Consider the following 9101-nt stretch of genomic DNA (forward strand, 5'->3'; position numbering starts at 1 on the left):
TTATCTCAACATGAAAGGAAAAAGATACGCGGTTTGTTTGCGCAAATGTCAGCCATGCACTTTTAAGTAACTGACACGGAAATATATTTTTGAAACAGCAGCTTAATGAAGTTATCTAGATTACTCAGTGACGTAATTACACATAAGTACTCATAAACCTTGAACGTGTACAGTAACAAACACTTATCCATAGTTAAAATACAGATTGCAGACAGATAAGGAAATCAACCAAGTCTGAGTGCTTCGTAACATAAGAATGTTAGACTGGACATCTTTGCATTCTACGTTATTTATTTTAATCTTGTTTTCAGCATACGTCTTCATCCTTCAATTACATATACTTTAATAACATAACTTAAGAGTTCTCAACTTGATTATATGAGTCATTCATAACAGTTAACATATTAATTGAAAACTGGGCCCAAAATTCTTATATAAGAACTGCTAAACTCCTCATTTTTAAGGAAACCATAACAAAAACGAAAACGCTTACATTATAATCTTTGTGATCTCTTATGATAAAGAGATTCTTAATAAGTTTAAATTCGGCTTTGCACAGAAATGAAAACGAAGATTAAATCTATCGCTCAGTCATTAGGTAAAACAACTTTATTTGCAATTTAATCATATTTATACAAGAGACTACGTACATAAATTTCTGGGTCAGAATTTATATACAATCAACCTTGTGCAGATAATGAATGTATAGTAGAAAAAAAAAAAAAAAAAAAAAAAAAAAAACATTCACACAGGAGAGAAACATTACAAATTATGACAGAATTTGTTGGATTGGCACTTGTCCATGAAAATGGAGAATTAAGACCAGTTACACAGATTCAAATACTTTGAGATTGTTTTATTTACTATTGGCTTGCAGAAAAAAAGGATATTTGTTGCAATTCGAGTAGATAAATCCTTCAGATAAGGCATAAATTAGGGCAGACAAGGATTAACACAAGCAGCAAAAATATTTAAGAACTCGAAACGGTGACTCAGGATATTCAAGTTGATTTGCATATGCAGATTCTAGCCGTTATTTTCTTATCACTCCCAAATAAGGATAACTTGCCTCAATCATCCAATGAGTTTTTTTTTTCTGAGAACTATTTTAACTTTGCATCTATTGAAGTTAAGGGTGATAAAATAAACACATTAATGGTGATATTTTGAAAGAATTATCACACAAGTGGATCTAAATTGAACGTCTTCCTCCTTCTGAATCAAGAAAAAATCATAATGTTCAAAACGGTTTTCTCTTCAGCAAAAGGCACTAGTTATGAGAAACTAGCCTTAAGCACTACCTCAATAGGTGTGTATAAATAGAAGAAAAATGCAACAGAATAAGAAATATGTTTCTATATCGGAAATTTACCAAGTATTGTGTAATCAAATTTATCTTACCTCGGGTCGATTAAAAACAGATATAAATCTGCTATATGCCAGAAGTCATTTCTAGCCTATTCATCGTAATTCCAATTACAAAGTAGTCATGTACAGAAAGTACAAATCAGTCAATTTTTATTGAAACCTAAACCTTGAATTATTGGTAGCCTACTGATTCAGCAACTTACAAATACTGTATTGAATTTCCTTATCAATTCTATGCTATATTTATTTGTCACAAATATTCATTACTTAGGAATTTAGAAAGTGTCTGAATGTATTGCATGTTACTATTGATTCGTGTGATATGAGCATGTACAATAGATATAAGTATTGTGACTTTTCCCGAAGGACTTCGCTTGAGGGGTGCGCCGTGGGTGCAAATCGGTCTGATTCAAAATGGTAGAGGTTGTTATTTATTTCTTGGAGCGGTTGAATATTATACTTTAATATTACAATGGTTATTCTAGTGAAATTAGGTTTTATCATGGTTACAATATTATCATTCCAACCTTATCATAAGGTGCTATCAACATGTGTTGCATTTGGCAGCATATCTTCCATTTATTCTTGAAAAATTTGTAATGCACTTGAATATAACAGATTATTTCATTTCACTTTAGTTATTCTTTTAATGCATAAAGTTTTCTCCAAGCCATATCAGTATATTATCTTTCAATTAGAGCCTAGACAAAAATTATTTCAAAGTCTCGTGTGTTTCATATGTTGACTTTAGTGCTTTTTGTGTGTATATGTTATGACCATTTTGGAAAACTGGTCACTTTTACAAAATGCCTGACCATACTGCAAAAAGACAAAATCCGTTATTGCATTGTAAAATGGCCTAAGTATTTCGACATTTTGCAAAAGCACTAAGATATTGGTCAATTTACAAAATCATCAGTATCATCGTTGGTCAGTTTACAAAATGTCCAAATAGCAAGTAGCCAGATAAAAAAGAAAAAAAAAGTGAGATGATAGAAGGTAGTAAACATGAAAAAAAGAGTTTGTTCATTATTAGAAAATACATTTCAAATATATCAGAGCTTAAAAAGTTTTAATAAGTAGCAATTGAAAGAAAGGCAAGTCAATGATGAACATAGGTGATGAAAATACATTACAAAATACACCAAACTTTAAAAAGTATGTTTATTCAACCAACAGAAAATCGTCTTAAATCCATAAGCGGGTGTGTGTCTATTTGTCATGTGTTTGTTTGTTGACCTTGTTAGAGCAAGAGGTGCTGCCAGACACTTGCTCTTTATTATATAGGGAAGATTAGTTAATGAAATGTTGATATTAGGTCTCATTAATCTTCCTAAAAATACCCACCTATGGCTACCAAAAAATGCTGGAGGGACTGACGTATCTCGTTTAACCATTCTTTCATGTATGCAGGGAATTTGCTAAGAAGTTTTATCTTCTATTGAGGATCGAGTATAGATTTCGAAAAGATAAAGGAAACCTCCCTATTTCTTACCTTTTATTTGTAAAGCAATATTGATGATAATTCGCTCTATAACGAAATAATAGGTTCTTGTGATTGATGTTATAGACTAGGCGTTATGCTTCATTGATTAATCAAACAGTCAATCAGATATGCCAGAGGCCTTAGAGCATAGGCTATACCTTTTATTGGTATAGAGTTTTCTGTGTTTAGTGGCTGGATTTTACAGGAAATGCTGTCTTTCTCCAGCTATGCTACAGAAGCTCATTGAAGGTATGACACATCCATCCAATTGATAATTTATCTACCCATTCGCTAAACACTGACATTTCAGTATTCTTTCCATATTTATTAATGTTATAAAGCATTTGATATTCAATTTTCTGATAACACATTTATTAGCCAGGTTACGTTTCCGTTAATAAAGGTTACATTTAGGCTAATAAAAGGACGTTTATTACTTACTTGCCTTTCTTTCAATTAGCAACTTATAATTTTTTTTTCAAGTTTTTATGTATTTTAAATGTGTATTTTCTAAGAAGAAAAAAACTTGTTTTAGTTTATGTTCACAACATTCTATCGTTTTCTGTTTTTTTTTTTTTTTATCAGGCTATGTGCTGTTTGGTCATTTTGTGAACTGACCAACGGTGATACTGATGATTTTGTATTTTCACCAAAATCTTGGTCCTTTTGCAAAATGTCGAGATATTTAGGTTATTTTGCAATATGACCACGAATTTGGTCTTTTAGCATAATGACATTATGTAAAATGAAAATTTTTCTAAAATTACCATAGTATATACACTAGGCATTGGTGTTTTTTTTTAAATTACAATTTTGGAAATCAGTTTAGCTATTTCAGTATCTTTTCAATGCGGTTTCTTATTTCTTTGCCTTAAATAATGAATATTTTTTTCTGAATGAAAAGCCTTAGCTTACACTTATGACATAACTATGAATGCAGAATAAAATCTACTCACTCTACTCTAATATAGATTTTATTTTGGTTTCTTTATATGTAACTCAGTAGCTATAAAAATTTCAAGCCTCAAGAAGCAATATTTCAGAATTTGTAGGGAGAAATGCATTGCAAACCATTACAGTGAGTTACCTCAAAACTTAGATTTGGGTGATATAAAGTTAAAGGAATTTCTATATGTTAACCAATTTCTACCATTCAAAAAGCAGTAAGAAGAATAATTCTTAAAGCATTTATCTATGTTTTAGAAACTTAATTTTGCCGAAATATTTGTCTCAAATGGGCACAAATATATGGGGTGCACTTTTTTTCAACTTGGATTTTAAAGGTTAATAGGAAAAAGGGAAGAAAATTAATTAACATACACTTATTCATTAGAACATTAACTTTTTAATGTTTTTTTTTTTAATAATCATAATTAGTTAAAAGAAATAAAACGTTATTAGTGTGAATTTAACCCTAAAATACATTGTATCAATGGGGAGGTGGCGCTCCCCCTAACTTGAATGTAATCTCATTTGAAAAACTATTTGTTGCTATTTCTTTTCATTAGTAATATGATTTATGTAGGTGCAATACTTTGTTCATAGATATATGAAGGATTAATGTGCCTACCAAAGGCTGATTGAGATAATGGGGAAAGATTTGTTCCTTAAACAAGTGACATATATATATATATATATATATATATATATATATATATATATATATAGAGAGAGAGAGAGAGAGAGAGAGAGAGAGAGAGAGAGAGAGAGAGAGAGAGAGAGAGAGAGAGAGAGAGAGAGAGAGAGAGAGAGAGATGATGGATCTTCACGAAACATAAATGAAATATTGTATAAGCAAAACGACCTAAGAAGAATTATGCTCCAAAATAAAGATAAGAAATCATAAATTTCATTAGTTGTTTGAGATGAATGAAAAACTTGTAAACCCAAACGCAATATTTCTGTGTGCTATGACATAAATCCTGTATGAGAAAGTGTTGTGCTCGAATTCTGAAAATAAGTGATTCAATGCGCTGTGCACTCATGGCATCCTGCTTAGTCTCAAAAGTAAATAAAGCACACCATCTTACCATATTGTTTCCTTTCCAGGTTTATTCCACTTTCACAAATATGTTGAGTAAGAAAGAGGTCATGATAAGAAGTGGAAAGAGAAAAGGGGATCTTTACTCCAATAACGAATTAATAAAGAAATTGTCCAAATAAGCCTTTTTACTTTCTTTGTTTACTTTATTCACAAAATAATCACTAACCGGAATAAAGAGCATATAACTTAACCTAGAGAACACCAGATCTAACTCACAAAAATGTTTCCAGCCAACCATTTTAATTGTAACCATCCTTTGTGTAAAATACATTTAAGTGTGATTATTTTCCTTTCCGGGATACCCTCCCCACAACCGATATCTACTTACATACCCTGGGGGTATTGAAGTGCCCTCCCTCCCACGTCTTGCATCAGGGAGAAACCTACAATGCTGTGGTTCGCAAGGGGTTATTCAGAGGCGTAAAATACAACACGACCCTTAGACAAAGAGTCTACTGGATTGTCTCGTTAATTAAGTGGTTTGTTAAAACACATGGACGACAATCACAATCGATTGAATAATGTCAAACGTTCATAAGATCATAAAAAAATCAAACGATAATATCATAATTACAACAAACTCCTAATGCACGCCCGAATGTTCTAAGCAAACAAATTATATCTAACTTAAGGCCTCATATCAAAACCTCTTAAACTCATGCACTATAGATTCTAATGACCAGAGTACATTGTAATCTGGGTACTTGGTGAAGTCAAGTTTAGCTCCTTGGGCCCAACCTCGAGACTCCTCTTGTAACCGGTAAGGACAGGATAAAGGGAGCTATATCACTGCTGCTGCTTCCACAGGAGCTTATTCCTCCTCTGGATACATGAGGCATGGGGTGGGGAAGATGTTCACAGAGGACGGGCCATGTTGGTCCCTGAGAGCTTGACCTAGTTCAGTGTTCTGCATGCCTATTGTCATAGAATGGGCAGACCTGGTCTTGGGGTGTCTCATCGGAATTGGCAAACGTAATTGATTTTTCTATAGAAGTAGAGGTTTTTTAGGGTGTCTATACAGAATACAAGGAGTAATCTTGTAACTTCATGGGGATATACCTAAAAATAAAACTTAATTGTCTGGCATATGCTTTAACTGCCTCAATGCTGAGGTCCTCTTCCGCATAAATAGTTTGGATTTCACCAGTGATTTCAGAATCTAGATACTGTTTAACTTATGCTATTCACCTGCATCGCTACTCGAGCAGTAGCCTTAGAAGTTACTACTTCGTTAACTATTGTTGAATTTGTGCAAGCGGTACATAAATTTTCAGCTCAATTTAGTATGTCCCATGGTATCATGTCAGATGATGCCACTACATTTCAAGCCAGTCAAATTCTTCTTACTGATCTCATTCAACATACTGTTATTGATGGCATTAAACAGCCTCTTAACCTCACAATGAAAGTCATTAACCTCATGCCCCTTGGCAAGGAGGATTTTACGAGAGATTAAACTTGCTTTGCGTAAACCTATTTATCATTCATATCCCACTTATAGCAAGTTTGCCCTTTTAGCTCAAGAAGCCGAATGCATTATTATCGATCGACCATTAGTATACATGGATGTCAGTTACCCTAATGATACTCCCTTGACCAAACCCTTCCTCCAGCTCAAGTCCACTTAACTTGAATGATCCTAGGTATAGAGAAGGAAATCCCCTCCAAACTAGTTATCAGAAACTAACGAATATGTTGCAAGTCTTCCTGAAAAGATGGAAAATTATCCCTTATTACACATACTTAACATTATTATTATTATTATTATTATTATTATTATTATTATTATTCATATAATTCATATTATTTACATTATTATTATTCATATAATTCATATTATTACTATTATTATTATTATTATTATTATTATTATTATTATTATTATTATTAGCTAAGCTAAAACCCCAGCTGGAAAAGCACGATGCTAAAAACCAATTGTTCCAATTATTATTATTATCATTCATAATATTCATCGTTCATATTATTATTATTATTCATATTATTATTCATATTATTATTATTATTATTATTATTATTATAATTATTATTATTTTTATTATGGTTATTATCATTTTGGTGTGTCCTCCTAGAAGAGCTGCTTACCATAGCTGGAGTGTCTCAATCCTTATGAAGAGGAAAGTAGCCACTGAACAGTAGTTAAACCCTTGAACGAAGAAAAATTGTTTGGTAATCTCAGTGTTGAAAGGTGCATAAGGACAGATGAGAATGTGGAAAGAATAGACCAGACTATTCGTTAAATTTGTAGCCCAAGGAAAAATTAGCCGTAACTAGATATAGAGATCCAATGTATTACTGTGTAGCCAGTCAAAGAACCCAATAACTCTAGCGGTAGAGTAAGAAATCAACACGTCAAATTGACAGACTTTTAAAACCCTTATTCTTCAACATGCTAAAACAGGTGCAACAATGAAGGATAGATATAATATTAATGATGATAACTTGTTGTGGAAAGGTTGTAAGCTACTTGCACGAATCGAACTATGAAACTGGTAAGAACATTGTTGTTAACACAAGGAAAGTTTTGAAAATTAAGCTATTCAGTAACATTTAGTTTTCATAGGCAAATCATGATATATATATATATATATATATATATATATATATATATATATATATATATATATATATATATATATGTATATATATATATATATATATATATATATATATATATATATATACATATATATATATGAGTGTGTGTATATATATATATATATATATATATATATATATATATATATATATATATATATATATATATATATGTGTGTGTGTGTGTGTGTGTGTGTGTGTGTGTGTAATTATTATTATCATCATCATCATCATCATCATCATTATTATTATTATTATTATTATTATTATTATTATTATTAAGCTGTCTATAAACATTTCAGCTCTTTATGAACTAACATACTGATCATAACTTTAATGAGCTAGTTACCCATCAAAACTTAACGTGGCCGTAATAAAGGAGTTACCCTTATAATCTGTTTTCTGCCCACGAAGCCCCGCACCAATTAGCAAACCTGTTTTGGGAAAAAAATTTCGCACCCGGGTCATGGCGGACACACCAGAAGACCAGAACTGTGAGAATACATTTCCTGAACGGAGAGTACGTCACCCTGTCAATAGGCTTATTCCCTTTGAAATCAATGCTGACCATCCTCCAATTGTCAGGCTAGGAGAAAGCGATTCTACTGTTATTTCCCGTCCACTCGTGACTCCGGACCTTCTCCCAGCAAATCCACAGTCTGGTCAGGACAGCAGTGTTGACAGATGTAGTTTCACCTCCTCCAATAGTGGCAGAGCCCCACCGAGGGCGATCCACCACTAGAGCCACAGCCATTGTGGAGTGATCCTTATTCCAGGAAATTTTTTAGAACTTGAGAAATAACTCATATCATGTTTTACTTACTCTACCACAAACTTCCGAGAACAAATACAATTATCTTTTTTGATGACTTCAGTATGTTCATTGAGATGATTGGTATGGCGAAAACGAAATTAATTATCTAACGAGATTTCGATCTTCAGATGGATGATTCATCAAATCATGATTTGTCAACATTTAGTAAGCTAATAGAATGATATCAACTGGTTCAATAACGTTAATTGTGCAACATCTTTGGCTGAGCATATGTTGGACCTAGTTTTAACTGATGGGATGAATAATATTGTATCCGATATTAACGTGGAAGAGAAGTGTACTGCTTCTCCAGTGCACAAACTAAGTTACATTTACTTTACAGAAATGCACAGTGCTAAACAAAATGAATTGTAGAAATAAATCAAACTTCTCTCTCAGTATAATTTGATAAAGATACAAAGAAAATAAATGATGTTATCAATATTCCCTACTGTCGTGGCAACCAAATTTCATTGAGCTCTATATGCGTAGAATGCCTTATAACTGTATACTTATAATAGGGTGAATAAAAAGGACAATTATAACATGTGTTCATTGATGGTAAAGACTATAACTCTTGATTTAATGATAGCTTGTGTCTCCTTGGTTCGACAGGGAGACTTTAGATAAAAAGAGGGAAAAGAGATGTAAAGAAATAAAGTGGAGATGGTTAAAAACTGAAAGCGCACAGGTGAAATACAGAACTGTAAAGGGCCAATATAATTACATATTAAGGAGGAAAATAAATGAATAATATGAGAAGAAAAAATCCA

General features: G+C 32.2%; 1 protein-coding gene across 1 annotated transcript in view; it reads left to right on the forward strand.

The window, feature by feature from the left end:
- Positions 1-1373, forward strand: part of LOC137643666 (uncharacterized) — a 54498-nt gene extending 53125 nt beyond the window's left edge. Inside the window, exon 6 of the mRNA XM_068376382.1 lies at positions 1-1373. This exon is cut by the window's left edge and continues 613 nt beyond it. The gene's annotated coding sequence lies outside the window, so the exon portion shown is untranslated.
- Positions 1374-9101: the final 7728 nt, after the last annotated feature.

Source organism: Palaemon carinicauda, chromosome 7 (assembly GCF_036898095.1).
Source record: "Palaemon carinicauda isolate YSFRI2023 chromosome 7, ASM3689809v2, whole genome shotgun sequence".
Lineage (NCBI taxonomy): Eukaryota > Metazoa > Arthropoda > Malacostraca > Decapoda > Palaemonidae > Palaemon > Palaemon carinicauda.